Source organism: Rhincodon typus, chromosome 8, assembly GCF_021869965.1.
Source record: "Rhincodon typus isolate 14 chromosome 8, sRhiTyp1.1, whole genome shotgun sequence".
NCBI lineage: Eukaryota > Metazoa > Chordata > Chondrichthyes > Orectolobiformes > Rhincodontidae > Rhincodon > Rhincodon typus.
In genome coordinates, this window is record NC_063339.1 from 35,760,354 (window position 1) to 35,779,854 (window position 19,501).

General features: G+C 42.6%; 1 protein-coding gene across 8 annotated transcripts in view; it reads right to left on the reverse strand.

The window, feature by feature from the left end:
* Nucleotides 1-19,501, reverse strand: part of cdc42bpb (CDC42 binding protein kinase beta (DMPK-like)) — a 191,881-nt gene that overhangs the window by 82,932 nt on the left and 89,448 nt on the right. The gene's annotated exons all lie outside the window — the stretch shown is intronic.

The following is a 19,501-nucleotide window of genomic DNA, read 5'->3' on the forward strand; positions in this document are numbered from 1 at the left end:
GCTCAGCTGTTTTTCCAAACTATATGCAGAATTTGAAAATTTGAAAAGCTTTATTCACAAATCTTGTGTGTAAAACTGACAGACCATAAAGACTATAAATTGGAATTCATTTAAAATTAAATCAGTAAAGAATCAAATTGAATCTTTAGGTAATTAGAAGTTTTTAAATCATCATTATCAGTTGTTTGGTTGAAGTAGGAAATGTAAACATTTTAATGACTAACAACTGTAACAGAGGAGAAAAACCAAAACCCTGTATCAAGGCCACCTCATTTTGCCGTACTCCAGCAACCACACTGAAGTAATTTGAAATGCCAGGGACAGCTCCAGGTGAAGCAAAATCAGAGTCCATAAATTTTAAGCTAGTTATGGATAAGGATAAAACTGGTCCTCAGGTGAAAGTGTTAAATTTGGGTAAGGCCAATTTCAGTAGCATTAGGCAGGAACTGGAAAAATTAGATTGGGAGCAGCTGTTTGAGGGTAAATCCATATCTGACATGTGGAAGTCTTTTAAAAATCAGTTGATGGTAGTTCAGGACCAGCATTTTCCTGTGGGGATGGCAAGGTTCAAGAACACTGGTTAATAGGAGATAGTGAAAGTTTAGTGAAATAAAAAAGGAAGCATAAGTAAGGTTTAGGCAACTGAAATCAGACAAAACCCTTGAGGAATACAAAGGAAGCAGGGAATAACTTAAACAAGGAATTAGGAGGGCTAAAAATAGCCATGAAATGCCCTTGGTAAGAGATTAAGGAGAATCCCGAGGCATTTTAGGAGCAAGGGGGAGCTAGGGAAAGGGTAGGTCCATTAAAGGAAGGAACTTACGCATGAAGCCACAGGAAGTGAGTGAGGTCCTTAACCAGTATTTTGCACTGGTATTCACCAAGATGATGATCGTGGATAATGATAAAATTAGGCAGCGGCATGTCGATATTAAGGTGGTGGTGGTGCTGGGTGTTTTGAAAAACATTAAGGTAGTTAAGTTGCCAGGACTTGATGGGATCTATCCTAGGATACTGAGGGAGGCAAGGGACGAGATTGCTGGGGCCTTGACAGAGATCTCTGTATCTTCTTTAGCCACAGACGAGGTCCCAGAATACTGGAGAATAGCCAATATTGTTCATTTGCTTAAAATGTACAACAGGGATAATCCAGAAAATAACAGACTGATGAGCCTTACGTTAGTGCTGGGGAAATTAGTGAAGATTCTTCGTGAAAGAATTCACTCATTTTTGGAAAAGAATGCACTTATTAGAAATTGTCAGCATGGCTTTGTGCTGGACAGGTCTTGTCTCACAAATCTGATTTGAATTTTTTGAGGAAATGACAAATATAATTGATATGGGTAGAGCAGTGGATATAGTTTACCTGCACCTTACTACAGCATTTGGCAAGATCCCTCATGGTAGGTTGGTCCAGAAGATTAAGTCATGTGGGATTCATGGTGAGTTAAGATGGATACAAAATTGGCTTGGTCGTAGAGGACAGAGGGTATTTGTGGAGGACTGTTATTCTGACTGGAAATCTGTGACCAGTGGTGTTCTATAAGGATTAGTGCCGAGATCTCTGTTGTTTGCAATACATGATAAATAAATGACAGCTGAAAATGTATGTGGTCTGTTTAATTAAGTTTGCAGAAGACATAAAAATTGGAGGAGTTGAGGTTATTGAGGAACTTTGTCAAAGGATACAGCAGGATATAGATCAGTTGGAAAGTTTGGCAAAGAAATGGCAGGTGGAGTTTAATCCAGACAAGTGTGAGGTGGTGCATTCTGGGAAGTCAAATACAAGAGGAAAGTATACAGTAAACGGCAGGACCCTTGATGTACAGAAGGATCTTGGGCTGCAAGTCCATAGTTCCCTGAAAGTGGTAACATAAGTGGATAAGGTGATAAAGGCATATGGCATGTTTACCTACATTGGTTGGGGCACTGGGTATAAAAGTTGGCAAGTTAAGCTGCAGCTGGGCCAATGGGACGAAGAATGGCGGATGGAGTTTAATTTAGATAAATGCCAGGTGTTTCATTTTGGTACAACAAAAGGGCAGGACTTTCACAGTTAAGGTGGGGCCCTGGGGAGTGCTATCAAACAGAGGGGCTAGGGGTACACGTACATAGTTCCTTGAAAGTGGCACCACAGGTAGACAAGTTAGTGATAAAGGTGATTGGCACACTTGCCTTCATTGGTCAGAGCATTGAGTATAGGAGTTAGGACATCATGTTAAGACACTGGCGAGGCCACGTTTAGAGTACTGCATACAATTCGAATTCTCCAGCTATGGGAAGGATGCTGTTAAACTGGAAAGGGTGCAGAAAAGATCGACAAGGATGTTACCGAGATCGAAGCGTTTCAGTTATTAGGAGACACTGGACAGGCTTGGACTTTTTCACTTGGAGCATAGGAGGCTGAGGAGTGACCTTACAGAAGTTTATAAAATCATTGATAAGGTGAATAGCCAAGGTCTTTTCCCCAGGTTAGGGAAGTCTAAAACTAGAGGAATAGGTTTAAAGTGAGATGGGAAAGATATAAAACAGACCTCAGAAGCAACTTTTTCACACAAAAGGGTGGTTATATACGGAAGTGGTAGAGGCAAGTACAATTACAACATTTAAAAGACATTTGGACAGGTACAAGAATAGGATAGGTTTAGAGGGATATGGGCCAAATGCAGGCAAATTTAACTAGTTCAGTTCAGGAAACCTGGTCAACATGGATAAGTTGGACCAAAAGGGGCTGTTTTTGTGCTGTATTACTCTATGACATTTTTCCTCAGGGTGCAAGTGTCAAACACTAGGGGGCACAGGTTGAAAGTTAGAGGTGAAAAGTTCAAAGGAAATGTGCGAGGCAATTTATTTACACAGATGATGGTAGGTGCCTGCAGTACACTGCCAGAAGAGGTGGGAGAAGCAGATACGATAGCAATGTTTAAGAGGCACTTAGACAGACGCATGAACAGGCAGGGAATCGAGGGATATGGACCCATGTACAAGCAAGAGCGATTAGTTTAGAATGGCATCGGGGTCGGCACTGTCATGGTGTCTGAAGACCCTGTTCCTGTGCTGTACTGTTCTATGTTCTAGTCATTCCACGAGTACTACTATATACTAGTGACAATTACCTCTCAACTACTGCATCTCATGTACCAACTTGTTTCGTGTTGTCACTTTAAAGGTTAAACAGAGATAAAAAGACCATTTCAGTCATCAGATAATAATAGTGTTATGGAATGTAAGTTGTGTCGGTACCAGTTGAAAGAAACACAATATGGTGAAAACATTAATTCAGTCACTAATCAATGGCCCTGATCGCACATTAAATGCATTGAGTTTTATGAAAAAGGTGTATCCGTTGTCTTATTATGAGCAATGCCACAGAAGATCTACTTAGTATTTTGTAACTATTTCATAACATTGCTAAAAGAATTATAACAGGTCATGTTTTGGTTATTAATTCCTATTCCAAAATAAATGGGAAAATCTACTTTAAATGTGCTGACATTTCTCTGCAGTGTTATTATTCTCTGTAAATTATTCTCAGATCAGAATAATGTAAAAGGTAAATAATTACTATGAGTTTTATTCTTCACTAAAAATGAGGCTTCTAACCCTGAACCAAAGAGCTGGAACAAACTAGTTACGGTGATAAAAGACCTGTTGCAGAGAACTGTCCAGTAAGTATCACCACTCAGCATCATAAAAATCAATTTCTGCTCTCACTGTACAGTGCACAGTGTTGTTCAATACCCCTCCCGCAAGTGAACTCTTCTATGAAGGTGCTGGAAGCCCAAAATCCCAAAAACACCTCCTCCATCCACTGCCTCAGAACGATTATTATTACTCTCAACTAACTTTTTACCTTTGTTGTAAAATCCTTCATTCTTCCTGTTTCAGAATACACTTCCCAAATGCAAATCTCTATCGACTTCTAAACTGCTGAATTGGTTAAATGGCCAATTTACTCAACCACATTTAATTGTGGCATGATCAGGCAAATCAGAAAAAATGAAAACCAACTACTCATGACTGTAATATTTTTGAATATTCATTACTCTAATTCTTCCTGGGTCCCTCATATTTCACCAAGCCAGTTTCATTTTCTCATGAGAGATAGTAGGAACTGCAGATGCTGGAAAATCTGAGATAACAAGGTGTAGAGCTGGATGAACACAGCAGGCCAAGCAGCATCATAGGAGCAGGAAGGCTGACGTTTCGGGCCTAAACCCTTCATCAGAAAAAAAACTCTTCAAAAAATCTTGAGACTAGTGTTCTCATGTTTTGGTTTGAATGTTCCAGCAATTGAATGCATGACTTGAACGATGAGGTTTATCCACTAAGAAAGAAGAGAGAACAAAGCAAAAGGCAAAGGGAAAGACAAACCATTATGGCCCAGTAAACCTCATGAATTCACCACACAAAGATAACGCCTAATCAAGAATTAACAGTGAAGCACAACGGATCATTTGCGAGAATGCATTTCAAGCACGATGATACTTTGGATTATAAGCCCCCAACAAAACATCTTGAGACTGGTATAACAAGGTGTAGAGCTGGATGAAACACAGCAAGCCAAGCAGCATCAGAGGAGCAGGAAAGCTGATGTTTCGGGTTGAGACCCTTCTTCAGAAAAAAAACTCTTCTTCAAAAAATCTTGAGACTGGTGATGTTATTTAGCATTGATGAACAACTGGTTAAAGGGTTGATGTAATGGGGAGGTTTTCAGATTCCTAGGCACTGAGACCAGTTGGGGGTGGGGGTGGGGATGGGACCAGTACAAACTGGACGGGTTATACTTGGCTAGGACCAGGGGTGTTGCCTTAGAGGAGTATTTGCTAGAGTGGTCGGGGAGAATTTAAGTTAAATTGGCAGGGGGTGGGAGCTTATGTCAGAGAAAGGGAAATCAAGGACATGAACAAAAGACAGAAAAGAGAATAGGGGAAGTAAAAGGCAGAGGAATCAGAGGCCAGAATTAAACAAGGCCAAAGTAAAACAAAATGGTGGTATTGGGAGAAGGAATATTAAAAAGACAACCCTTTAGGTTTTGCGCCATAGTGCACGGAGCATTCAATATAAAGTGGTTGAATTAATCGCGCAAATAGACATAAATGGGTATATAGAGTCATCAAGTTGTTTAACAATGATACAGACCCTTTGATTCAATTTGTCCATGCCGACCAGATATCCTAAATTAATCTAGTCCCATTTGTCAGCATTTGGCCCATATCCCTCTAAACCCTTCCTATCCATATACCCATTCAGATACCTTTTAAACACTGTTATTGTAGCAGCCTCCACCATTTGAACTGGAGGCAAATTAATAAGTATGGGTCAACTATTCTGTCATATGTAGAAGTGGCAGCATTGTGTATTTGCCAGATATAGAGAACACTAAACACAACTAACTTGATTTACCTGAAAAACACCAGAAACAAGAGGAAGTCAGGGCCAACATAATAAAGATATAAAATAAATCTAAAGCAGAATAAAGTTAACACAAGAAAAGTTAAGACAGTGCAGATTGTTCAATTCAGAGCTCGAGTGACAGCTGGAATCACAGTGGCACATCCATGAAGCTTGGCGTTACATCAATTGCACATTCAGAAGGGTGGTCACACTACATCTTAAATGGTCTGGAGGCACAAAGAGGATGGGTAAGCCACAAGCAGTTCAAGAGAAGCTGTCGAGAAATGCAGAGGTTCCCTCTTGTCCCATTCACAGATCAGTTTTCCACTTTGGAAGCAGACAAGGGTGCTGATTCCTCAAGGAAGCATAGTCAGAGAGACATTTAAGGTATCATGAGGAGCGGAATAAAACAACAGTAATAGAAATAGAACATTCGTTATTTAGGCGAGCAGGCAAGTGTTTCTGCAGTCAGAGATGTGATTCCAGAATAGTTTTTTTTCCCTTTCCTGGGGCCAGGTCAAGGACACCCCAGTAACTGCAAGACATTCTTCACAAAAATCACTAAATTGTTACCTACCAGGAGGAAATTGACTGTGCCTGGACAGACTCCTCATTTGAGCGTCATTACCTAGTGCCCACAGCCGTGTACACTCCTCCTATGCAAATAATCATCTAATCCCCTCTTGAATTCATCTGGGGGAGGTTGAACAGATAGAGGTTTTGGCTCATGTTGGTACCAATGACTTGGGTAGAAATGAGGTGATACTGCACCCAGAATTTAGGGGCCAGAGTAGAAAATTAGCAAGCAGGATGCCATATGTTGTAATCACCAGCTTTCTCCCAGCACCATGTGCAATGAGTATAAACATAGGAGGATACGGCAGATGAATGTATGACTGGAAAGGCGGCGCAGGAGGAAGAGCTTCAGAGTCCTGGACATTGGACAATCTCTGGGAAAGATGGCATTTGTGATGAGCCTTAACAGAGCTGGGACTGAACAACTCATGCAGTGTTTTGGTAATGCTGGTGGGAGGGCTATAATCTAATTCAGCGGAAGTGTGAAAACCAAGAGAACATGAGAGAGAAATATCAGGGTTCACAAAAGACTTGGAGAGATATATTACTAAAATAGGAATACTAAGTTAATATGTGGAGTTGGAGTATGGGAGAAAGTAAAGTAGTTTACATCAAGGTTATTATACATGTAAGTGAATGAAGTATAGTCAGTAAGGTTGGAGATTTACAGGCACAGATTACCATTGAAAATATGATTTTGTGGTGGAACAGAGACCTGGCTCAAAGAATCGCAGGATTGGGTGTTAAATACTCCTAAGGATAAGGTATTCAGAAAAAAATAGAAAAGGAGGAAAGGGGGAAGAGATTGGTTAAGGAGCACACTGCAGTGCTGGAGAAAGAGGTTGTCCCAAAGAGTTCAGAGACAGAATCTTGGCTAGATCCAAGGAACAAGGAGGGTGCAATTATATTGCTCGGTGCTCCCAAATTATCGCCAACTAGTGGGAAGGTTGCAGTCATACAAATCTGAGGGAAATTAGAGAGAGAGAGATGCCACCACTATACAGCAGTTATGATGGAAACTAGCTACCCAAATACAGACCGAGAGACTGGCAGTGCAAGGCCAATAAAGGGCAAGTGTTCTTAGGTTGTGTTCAGGCAAATTTCCAACAGCAGTCATCATCCATTTCAACAAGAAAGGTGCTCTATTGGGCCTGGTTCCTGAAAATGAAGTGAGTCAAGTTGATAAAATGTCAGTGAGGAAACGTTTAGGAATCTGTGATTGGTGTATTGTAAGGTTTAGGATGATGGTGAAGACAGACAATTTGATGGGACAAGAACAGAATTGAGTTGCATAAACTGTAATAAAAAGTTGGTGGGAGAAACTGTAATTGAGCAACGGACTTTCTTCTAAGAGGTGTATATTTGGGAACATACCCTCAAAAATGTTCGACAAACATTCAGAGCTGCTTGGATAAAATAGAGTCACAGAGTCATACAGCACGGAAACTGACATCGGTCCAACTCGTCCACGTCAACCAGGTTTCCTAAACTGAACTAGCCGCTTTGGCTGTGCTTGGCCCATATCCCTCTAAACCTTCACTCTTGTTAAAATGTCTTTTAAATGTTTTAACTACCCTCATTAACCACGTCCTCTGGCAGTTCATTCCATATACGAACAACTCTGTGGAAGAAGTTGCCCCTCAGGTCCCTTTTAATCTTTCCTCTCTCACCTTAAAAATATGCCCTCCAGTTTTGAACTCCCCTATCCTGGGGAATAGACCTTGGCTATTCACCTTGTCTATGCCCCTCATGATTATATAAACCTCTATGAGGTCACCCCTCAGCCTCCAACACTCCAGGTAAAAAAATTCAGAGCCTATCCAGCTCTCCTTATAACTTAAATTTCCAGTCAAGGTAGCATCCTGAAATCTTTTCTGAACTCTTTCTAGTTTAATAGTATCCTTTCTAGTAGGGGAACCAGAACTGCATGCAGTACTCCAAGTGTGGCCTTACTAATGGTCTTTTACAGCTGCAACTTCTATACTCAATGCTCTGACCAATGAAGGCAAGCATGCCAAACACTTTCTTCCCTTCCCTGTCTACCTGTGAGACCCATCTCTTGTGGCTCCACACAAAGGTGACCTGTTGACCTTCAAGAGGACCTATTCTCTTCCTAGTTACTCTTTTGCTCTTCATTGACTTGTAGAATCCCTCTGGATTCTCCTTTACGTTATCTGCCAAAGCCACCTCATGTCCCCTTATAGCGCTCCTTACTTTTCTCTTAAATGTACTCCGGGACCCTCTATACTCTTCAAGGAATCCAAATAATCTCAGGTGTATATACATACCATATGCCTCCTTTCTCTTGTCGTGATCCTCAAGAACTCCAGTCATCCAGGGTTTCCTACTCCTGCCAGCCTCACACGGAGGTGGTAGACATGCTTGCCGAGCCAATGAGTTTGGTTGCAAACGTTTCGTCAGCCTGCTAGGTAACATCGTCAGTGCGCCTCCGGTGAAGCGTCTGTGTTCTGTCCTGCTGCTTGTTATTTATGTGCTTTGGTTTGCTGGGGTGGTTGGTATTGCTTCTGGTTCAGTTTCTCAGTGAATTAGACCCTGTGTACAAACCAATGTGTTTGTTGATGGAGTTCTGGTTGGAATACCAGGCGTTTCTTTGTTTGGCTTGTGCAATTATGGGTGTGTTGTCCCAGTCAAATTCGTGTCCCTCGTTGTCCATGCGTAGTGAGACAAGCGAGAATTGGTAGGGTCTCTTGGTGGCAAGTTGGTGTTAGTGTATCCGTATTGTCAATTTTCTTCTGGTTTGGCCTATGTAGCATTTCTCACAGTCCTTGCATGGTATATTGTATATTACACTGGTTTTGGGTGTAGGATCCTTTACACTCGTCAGTAGCTGTCGTGGGGTGGTTGTTGGTTTGCTCTGATACCTAGGGGTCCGAGTAGTCTTGTGGTCATTTCTGACATGTCCTTGATGTACAGTAGGTCGATTAGGGAGCTAGTCGTGTTATGTCTTCCTGTTGTGGTCTGTCTCGGAGGTAACGGCAGATTGCGCTTTTCGGGTATCCATTCCTTTTGAAGGTCGCTGCAATGTGTTGTGGCTTGTTTGAATAGTGTCCTGATGCAGCTCCGTTTATGGGCATTAAGGTGGTTGCTAGTGTGATGGAGTATCTGATCTGTATGTATAGTCTTTCTATATACACTAGTCTGGAGTTCCCCATTGTTTTTGCGTTCTACCGTTGGGTCCGGGAAGGGTAGTCAGTTGTTGGTCTCCTCTTCTTTCATGAATTTTATCCCGGTATGGATGTTATTTGTGTGTCGGTGCGTATCTTCTAGTTTTCTGCGTTTAATAGTCACGAAGGTGTCATCCACATATTGGACCCAAAGTTTGGGTTGTATAGTGGGGAGCACTGTCCGTTCTAACCTTTGCATTACTGCTTCTGCAATCAATCCGGATATTGGTGACCCATTGGTGTTCCATTGATTTGTTTGTATATGCTGTCGTTGAAGGTGAAGGTGAAGTGGCACAGATCTACTGGTTTCATGGTGGTGTCCTTATTGATGTTGTTGGTATCCTGGGTTGTCTGCCTACCTTGATTCATCCAGTACTGTGGCAATCGTTTCTTTAGCTAGGTCGATGTTTATGGATGTAAATTGTGCCGTTACGTCAAAAAATATCATCTCGTCCTCTTCTATCCTGGTGTCCTTGATGATGTTGAGGAATTCTTGTGAAGAGTGGAAGGAGTGGATAGTCAACACTAAGTATTTCAATTTCTGTTGTAGTTCTTTGGCAAGTCGATATGTTGGTGTGCCTGGTAGTGAGACAATGGGTCTGAGGGGGACCCCCGGTTTGTGTACCTTAGAGTTCGTAGAATCGGAGTTTGTTGGATCCAACACACTCCGATTATACAGCATGTCTACAACCTCATCCACAATCCGAGCTACAAATCTTCTCAAAAAAAAACTTACCCTTCACTAACAGGAACGTGCTGGCCCTGAACCTTCATTAACTCACTTTTGAAAGCCTCCCACTTACCAGGCATCCCTTTGCTTGTCAACAGCTTTCCTCAAACAACTTTTGAAAGGTCCTGTCTAAGACCATCAAAATTGGCCTTGGTCCAATTTAGAACACTAACTGGTCTTCCATTGTGAAAATTGATGACAATTATCTATACAGTTCCTGCGCCATTTCTTTGTCCCCCATTGCTACTTCTCCAGCTTTATACCTTCCTGCTCCTATGATGCTGCTTGGCCTGCTGTGTTCATCCAGCTCTGCACCTTGTTATCTCTAATATCTACTCATGCCCTTCTCTCATCTTTTAGGATTCTAAACAAACTCTTGCAACCTTACTTGATATTACTACCTAGCTTCCTCAAATTTTAGACAACAAGGTGCAGGGCTGGATGAACACAGCAGGCCAAGCAGCATCATAGGAGCAGAGAGGCTGACGTTTCGGGCCTAGACCCTTCATCAGAAAAGGGGGAGGGGAAGGGGGTTTTGAAATAAATAGGGAGAGAGTGGGAGGCGGATAGAAGAGGGATAGAGGAGAGGATAGGTGGAGAGGAAACAAACAGGTCGAAGAGGCGGGGATGGGGCCAGGAAAGGTGAGTGTAGGTAGGGAGTTAGGAAGGGGATAGGTCAGTCCAGGGAGGACGGACAGGTCAAGGGGGTGGGATGAGGTTGGTCGGTAGGAGATGGAGGTGCGGCTTGGGGTGGGAGGAGGGGATAGGTGGGAGGAAGAACAGGTTAGGGAGGCAGGGACGAGTTGGACTGGTTTTGGGATGCGGTGGGGGGAGGGGAGATTTTGAAACTTGTGAAATCCACATTGATACCATTGGGCTGCAGGGTTCCCAAGCGGAATATGAGTTGTTGTTCCTGCAACCTTCGGGTGACTACTACTACTACTACTTCCTCAAATTTTATCTTTTTCCCCCCTATTGCTTTTTTAGTTATCCACTGCTGGTTTCCCCAATCCTCTGACTTCCCACTAATTTTCATGCTTCTTATTTTGCTCTAATGCTGTCCCTAACTTCCCTCATCAGCTATGGTTGCCTCATCCTGCCCTTAGTATGCTTCTTCTTCTTTGGGATGAATTTTTGCCATGCATGCCAAATTACCCCCAGAAACTCCTGCCACTATTGCTGCTCCACTTTCTCTGCTAGTCTCCCCTTCCAATCAACTCTGGCCAGCTCTTCTGTCATGTCTTTGTAGTTATCTTTACTCAATTCTAATACTATTACACCCGATTCAAGCATCTCCCGCTCAACATTATGGTCATTGACAACTAGGGGTTCTTCCATCTTAAGCACCCTAACCAAGTCTCTCTCATTACACATCACCAAATCCAGTATTGCCTGCTCCCTAGTAGGGTCCACCACAAGCTGCTCCAAAAAAAAAACCATCTTGCAGACATTCCACAAACTTCTTTTCGAGATCAAAGACCAACCTGATTTACACAGTCCATTTGCATATTGAAGTTTTTACGATTATTCCACTAGTGCCTTTCTTCTATGCCTTTTGTATTGCCGAATTTATTTTCTTCCCAAATACTGCTAGGAAGCCTGTACATAACTCCTAACAGAGTCTTTTTTTCCTTTGTGATTCCTCAAATCTACCCACACAGTATTCAATCACACTCCTGACTTGTGCCTTGTAGATGGTGGACAGGCTTTGAGGAGTCAGGAGGTGAGTTACTCTCCACAGTATTCCTAGCTTCTAGCCTGCTCTGGTAGCCAGTGTTTATGTGATAAGTCCAGTTGAGTTTCTGGTCAATGATAACACCCAGGATGTTTATAGTGGGGGATTCCATAATGGTAACACCACTGAATGTCAAGGGGTCGTGGTTAGATTGTCTCTTATTGGCAATGGTCATAGCCTGGCATTTGTGTGGCGTGAATGTCACTTACCACTTGTCAGCCCGAGCCTGGATATTGTCCAGATCTTGTTGCATTTGAACATTGACTGCTACAGCATCTGCGGAGTCGCAAATGGTGCTGAACATTGTGCAATCATCGGTGAACATCCCCACTTCTGACCTCATGATAGATGGAAGGTTATTGATGAAGCAGCTGAAGATGGTTGGGCTGAGGACACCACTCTGAGGAACTCCTGCAGAGATGTCCTGGAGCTGAGACGATTGACCTCCAACAACCACGACCATCTTCCTATGTATCAGGTATAATTCCGACCACCAGAGAGTTCGTCCCCTGATACCCATTGGTTCCAGTTTTGCTATGGCTCCTTGATGCCAAACTCAGTCGAATGCAGCCTTGATGTCAAGGGCTATCACACTCACCTCACCTCTGGAATTTAGCTCTTTTGTCCATGTTTGAACCAAGGCTGTAATGAGATCAGGAGCTGAGTGGCCCTGGTGGAACCCAAACTGGGCGTCACCGAGCAGGTTTTTGCTGATTAGGTGCTGCTTGATAGCACTGTTAATGTCACCTTCCATCACTTTACTGATGATCGAGAGTAGACTGATGGGGCGGTAATTGGCCAGGTTGGATTTGTCCTGCTTTGTGTGTACAGGACATACTTGAGCAACTCTCTGCATTGCCGGGCAGATACCAGTGTTGTAACTGAACTGGAACAGCTTGGCTAGGGGAGCAGCAAGTTCTGGAGCACAAGTCTTCAATACTATTGCCGGAATATTGTCAGGGCCCGTAGCCTTTGCAGTATTGTGTCTCCAACCATTTCTTGATATCACGTGGAGTGAATCGAATTGGCTGAAGACTGGTATCTGTAATGCTGGGGACTACTGGAGGAGTCCGAGATGGACCATTCACTCAGCACTTCTGGCTGAAGATTGCTGCGGATGCTTCAGCTTTATCTTTGGCACTGGTGTGCTGGGCTCTTCCATCATTGAAGATGGGGATATTTGTGGAGCTTCCTACAGTGAGTTGCTTAATTGTCCACCACCATTCACAACTGGATGTGGCAGGACTGCAGAGCTTAGATCTGATTGTTGGCTGTGGAATCGCTTAGCTCTATCACTTGCTGCTTTCACTGTTTGAAACTCTTTCCCACCCTATTTCATTTCCTGCTATCGATTTGCAGTTGTACAGGATGTTGGTGAGGCCGCACTTGGGAGTATTGTGTTCAGTTTTGGTCACCTTGCTATAGGAAGGATGTTGTTAAACTGGAAAAAGTGTGCAGAAGAAATTTACAAGGATGTTGTCAAGAATCAAGGGACTGAGTTATAGGGGGGAGGTTGGACAAGCTAGGACTGTTTTCTTTAGAGCATAGGAGATTGACGTGGGATCTCAAAAACGTGCAAGATTAGAGATGTGGATAGGGTGAATGCACTCAGTCTTTTTTCCCCATGGTTGGGAAATCGAAGGACTAGAGGGCATCAGTTTAAGGTAAGAGGGGAAAAATACATGGGAATGTGAAGAGCAACATTTTTTTTTTTTAAAAACACAGAGGGTGGTACGCATATGGAATGAGCTGCCAACGGTGTGGTTGAGGCGGGTACATTAACAACATTTAAAAGGCATTTGGATGAATACATGGCAAGGAACAGTTTAGAAGGATATGGGCCAAATGCAGAGAAATGGAGTTAGCATGAATGGACAATTTGATTGGTATGGATCAGTTTGGGCCAAAGAGCCTGTCTCCATGCTGTAGGACTCCAATTTAATTTAATTTTAATTTTAATAACAAGGCAATCCTGCACCCTCTGCCAATCTGTCTGTCCTTTTGCTAGGATGTGTATCTTTAAATATTTAGTCCCCAGCCATGATCCTGCCCCCACTTGCAGCAATGTCTGAGATTTTTTTTTTCATTTGAGGGATGTGGGTGTCATTGACTGGCCAGCATTTCCTGCCCATCCCTCGTTGCCCTTGAGAAGGTGGTGCTGAGCTGTCTTGGAACACTGCAGTCCACCTGCTGTAGGTTCACGCACAATGGCATTAGGGAGGGAATTCCAGGATTTTGACCCAATAACAGTGAAGGAACAGCAATATATTTCCAAGTCAGTATGGTGAGTGGCTTGGAGGTGGTGGTGTTCCCATATGTTCACTGCCCTTGTCTTTCCAGATGGAAGTGGTCATGGTCTGGAAGGTGCTGTCTGAGGATCTTTGGTGAATTTCTGCAGTGTGTCTTGTAGATCGTATGCACTGCTGCTACTGAGCAGTGGTGGAGGGAGTGGATGCAGTGCCAATCAAGCGGGCTGCTTTGTCCTGGATGGTGCCAAGCTTCATCAGTGTTGTCGGAGCTGCACTCATCCAGGCAAGTGGGGAGTATTCCAACACACTCCTGACTTGTTTCTTGTAGGTGGTGGACAGGCTTTCTGGAGTCTGGTGGTGAGTTACTCGTCACAGTATTTCTAGCTTCTGGCCTGCTCTTGTAGCCAGTGTATTTATGTGATGAGCCATAGAACGAATCATAGAATCGCAGAATCCCTGCAGTGTGGAAACAGGCCCTTCAGCCCAACAAGTCCACAGCGACTCTTGGAGCATCCCACCCAGACCCATCTCCCTATAACCCACCTAAGCTACACATCCCTGAACACTATGGGCAATTTAACACAGCCAATCCACCTAGCCTGCACATCTTTGGATGGTGGGAGAAAACCGGAGCGCCCGGAGGAAACCCACAGACACAGGGAGAATGCGCAAACTTCACACAGACAATTGCCCAAGGGTGGAATCGAACCCGGGTCCCTGGCGTTGTGAGGCAGCAGTGCTAACCACTGAGCCACCTACCTTGCCGCCCATTTGCGACTCCTCAGATGCTCAAGCAGTCAGTGTTCAAATGCAACAAGATCTGGACAATATCCAGGCTTGGGCTGACAAATGGCAAGTGACATTCACGCTTAACTAGTCTGTGAGACAGCTCTCCCAATTTTGGTACTAGCCCCCAGACATTAGTGAGGACGACTTTGCAGGGTCGACATGGTTGTTTGTTGTGGTCTTTCCCGATGCCTGGTGATTGCTCGGTTTCACTTCTTTGAGACTTTGTAGCAACTGGTACAACTGAGTGGCTTGCTAGACCATTGCAGAGGGCAATTCAGAGTCTGGAGTCATATGAGGGCCAGACCAGGTGAGGATGGCAGATTTCCTTCACTGAAGGACATTAGTGAACCAGATGGGTTTTTCAGACAATCGGCAATGATTTCATGGTGATAGGTAGATTCTTAATTCCAGACTTTTTTTAAAAAAAAAATTATTCAATTCAAATTCCACCACCTGCCGTGCCAAAATTTGAACCTGGGTCCCCAGAACATTAGCTGGGTTTCTGGTTTAATAGTCAACGATAATACCACTAGGCCAGTGCCCACCCACAATATTGTACCTGCCAATTTAAATTCTGCACTTCAAACTCATTTAACCTGTTTCATAAACTGCTACAACTAGTAAATGAATGGTAAAAGGAGGCATAGGGTCGATTATGGACTAAAAAGGAATTTACACCTGCAGGCTGGAGGGGTGGTGGAGGTATTAAATGAATACTTTGCATCTGTCTTTACCAAGAAGGTACATGCATGTCAGACCATTGTGATATAGGAGGAATCTAAAAGGATTCAAAACTGATGAGGAAGTAGTGTTGGACAGGCTGTTGGAGATTAAAGTTGACAAGGCAATGCAAGCAGATTAAATGCATCGAAGATATCAAAGAAAGTGGGAAAATGCAGGCAGTCTCACAGGCTATTATCTTCCAATCATTTTTCCGTGCTAGAAGATCAAATAATTGCAAACATCACACTTTCATTCAAAAGATATTGAAAGGATAAGCCCAGTAATTACAGACCCATCAGTTTAACTTTAGTGATAGGGAAGTTAATAGTAACAGTTATTTGGGATAAAACTTTCACTTTGGAGAAAGGTAGGTCAATAAGGTTGATGTGATATACATGGATGTCCAGAAGGCGTTCAATATAGTGCTGCACTGAAAACATGAGAGAAAATTTACAGCCCATGGATTAAAAGGGATTGTAGCAATGTGGGTACAAAAGTGGCTGAAGGATAGTAAACAGAATAGCGGTCAATGGCTATTTTTCAGGCTGGAAGAAGGTTTGTAGTGCAGTTCATATGTGGTTGGTCTTAGGAGCCTTGCTTTTCATGATTATATATTAATGATCTAGATCTTGGTGTGCAGGGGATAATTTCAAAGTTTGGGGATAATATCGAACTTGAAAGCATTGCAAGCTGTGGGGCAGACAGTGTAGAACTTCTAAAAGAACTTCAAGTTGGAGGAATGAGTAGCTAAGTGGGAGATGAAGTTCAATGCAGAGAAGTGACAAATTTAAGGAAGAAAGAACACGGAGAGGCAATGAAAAAGGTTACAAATTCTGAAGGGATGTAGGACCAAAGGGACTTACTTATGCATGTGCATAGATCATTGAAGATGGAAAGGCAGGTGGAGAGAACAATTAAAGCATCGTGTTCTCAGCCTTATTAATAGGGGCATAGAGTACAAAGGAAAAAGTGGTTATGCTGAATTTGTATAAGATAACTATTCAACATCAACTATAGTGTTCTGTACAGTTCTGGATGCCAGACATAGGAAGGATATGAGTACACTGCAGAAAAAGCATACAAGAGATTTTCAAGAATGTTTCCAGGGATGATAACCTTCAGTTATGAAGATGGGTTGGAGGGCTAGATACTATTCCGTTTGGACAGAAGGGAGCTGCCTTCTTTAACTACTGCAGTCCACATGCAGTAGGTTGTCCTTAGAGAGGAGATTCCAGGATTTTGGCCTAACCTCGGTGAAGGATGCTCTTGAGGAGGTTCCAGGAATTTGGCCGTGCCACAGTAAGGAATGGCAATGTATTTCCAAGTCAGGACAGTGAGTGACTTGGAGGGGAACTGGCAGATGGTGGTGTTCCCATGCAAAGAGAAGTTATGACAAATGTTTAAAATCATGAGGGCTGCATAGAGTAGAAAGGAAGCAATTGTTTCCGTTTGTAAAAAAAAACAAATCAAGAATGAGAGTGCACAAATTTCAAGTGCACAAACAGAAGCAAATGTGATATGAGGAAAAACACCTTTCTCACACAATGAGTAGAACATGTCTGTAAGGCATTGCCTGGAACTGCAGTGGAGGCAAATTCATTTTGGATATCAAGTGGGCATTAGATCGTGAAAGTAAAAAAAATGTCAGGGAAAGGGAAAAGACAAAAGAATGGCACTAAGGCACGATGCTCATTTGGAAAGCCAGTGCAGACAAGACTGAATGGCCTCCTTCTGCGACATACCACTTATGATTCTATTACTAACATTATTTTTTTTGGTTCCCATACTAACTTCTTGTCATTTTTAAAGGGGCAAACACTTCCTCCCCAATAGCTAGAGCTATTACCTCAAAGAAGTAGTCCAAGTTAACGGATCTGAATGTATAATCGTCATTTTAAATTGGCTGAATTTGTTTCCAAGCCTCAAGAGTTAAAGTTAGAAATAAACGGCAATTTGCGCGACCACAAACCATTCTTTTTCTACAGAACACTAGATGATACATTAATTATAATGGCAGGTAAGTAACAGAGAATGTATAAAATGTTGGTATGGTAAAGTTATGTCCTTCTGATGCCTTGACACCTAACTTAGTTTTCGGTAGCTAGTTGGCAATCCAGATGAGACTATGTGCATGCTTTATTAGCCCATTAAAAATAGGAGGCACTAACGCCAGGCATGTGATCTCCATGCTCATACCTGCATGGGCAGTGCATAAGTACTTTAGCTGTTTTATACAATTGTTTTTTTTTTGACGATCATTTCAGGAACACTTTGCAAATCGGTTTGATTAATTGCATACTTCCTTGGCTACTGTTTACTGGTTATCTGCTAAAACACTTAATATTTGACGCATTTATCCCCATAACCATTCTGGAGAAACTGTCCTTTAAAGCTAATTTATTCCATATGACGAGGGCTTTTGTGGTGCAGTGGGCTGGAAGGTCAGATTCAAGTCCCAAATGCTCCAAAGGTCTGTCAATGTATCTGAACAGGTTGTTTAAAACATCTGCCTGCTGGAGGGGTGGGGACTAGAAGTGAACACAGATGCATTTCAACCAGTGCTTTGCACAACTGTGGCATAACTTTTCCACCTCTGTATTAGAAACTGCGTGGGGTAAAGGCCAACAAACATTTTATCCCCAGCTGTTGACTAGCTTTTAACATTTTTGTACATGGACCACTAAATCTTTTCGGCTCTCCATTGTCAGTTTAATTCAAGCAAAAGGTATAGAGAAATATAAAGAACCATTCCTTAGACAAGACTTACAAGGACTAGACCTTTTGGTCCTTTAAGCCAGTTCCGCTATTCAATAAGATCATGGCTGACATGTTGTGGTTTCAGCTACACTTTCCTGTCCACCCTAATAACCTTCAATTCGCTGGTCTATGAAAAGTCTAACCCAGTCAGCCTTGAACTGATTTAAAGACCTAGCCTCCACTGCAACCTAGCAAAGAATTCCACATACTAACAACCTGCCATTATAATTCATCATTAAGGGCAGATGGTGGCACAGCGGTTCGCACTGCTGTCTCACAGTGCCAGGGACCCGGGTTTGATTCGACCTTCGGGCAATTTTGTGGAGTTTGAACTTTCTCCCAGTTGCTCTGGTTTCGTTCCAGTCACAAAAATGTGGGGATAAGGTGGACTGGCCATGTTAAGTTGTCCATTGTGTCCAGAGATATGCTAGCTAGGTGGATTAGCCATGAGAAATGCAGGGGTAAAGGGACAGGATGGAGAATGGGGAGGAGGGGGGATACTCTTTGAAAGGTCGATGTAGACTTGATGGGCCAAATGGCCTGCTTCCACACTGTAGGAATTCCACGATTCTATGATTCTAAAGGGCAGCCTTGTATTCTTAAACTATATCCCTCAGCTTTAGTCTCCCCCACAACATGAAACATCCCCCTGACATTCATCATATCCAGCCCGTTCAACATTTTACATATTTCAATAAGGTCACCTCCCATTCTTCTAAACTCCAGTGGAGAAAGGCCTAATCCGTTCACTCCATCTCATAACATAAGCCCTTCATTCAAAGAATGAGGTGAGAAAGCCTTCTCCAAACTGTTTCCAAAGCAATTAAACTTTTGTTCCCAAATCAGGAGACCAACATTGTACACTGTACCCCCAGATGCAGTATCGCCAATGCCCTGGACAGTTGCAGTAAAATTTCTCAACTCATATTCCAATACTTCTGTAACAAATGACTAGATTGCATTTGTGCTTCTAAACACTTGTGGTAGGTGCATACTGATTGACTTAGATACCTGCACCAATGAGTCATGCAATCTCTCTCAATTTAAAAAGTACTTTCTTTTCTAATATATCTTTTATTTTAAAGTCCAGTAATAAATAGTTACATGCACACTTAAATCTTTGGAAATTCATTTGTAATTCCATTGTAGATTATGCATTTAATGTATTTTTATTCCAAAATCTGTTTCTTAAAGAGCTCATGTTACACAATGACTTGCATGAAAACAGCTTCAAAAAGCTGCATTGCTCATTATGAGAGAGAGACTGGTCCTCAGAGAGGTAGAGAACCACAACAGACCATAGGTACTAGAGAACTATACTGCTATTGTGTAAAACAATACATACACAGAAGACCTCAAG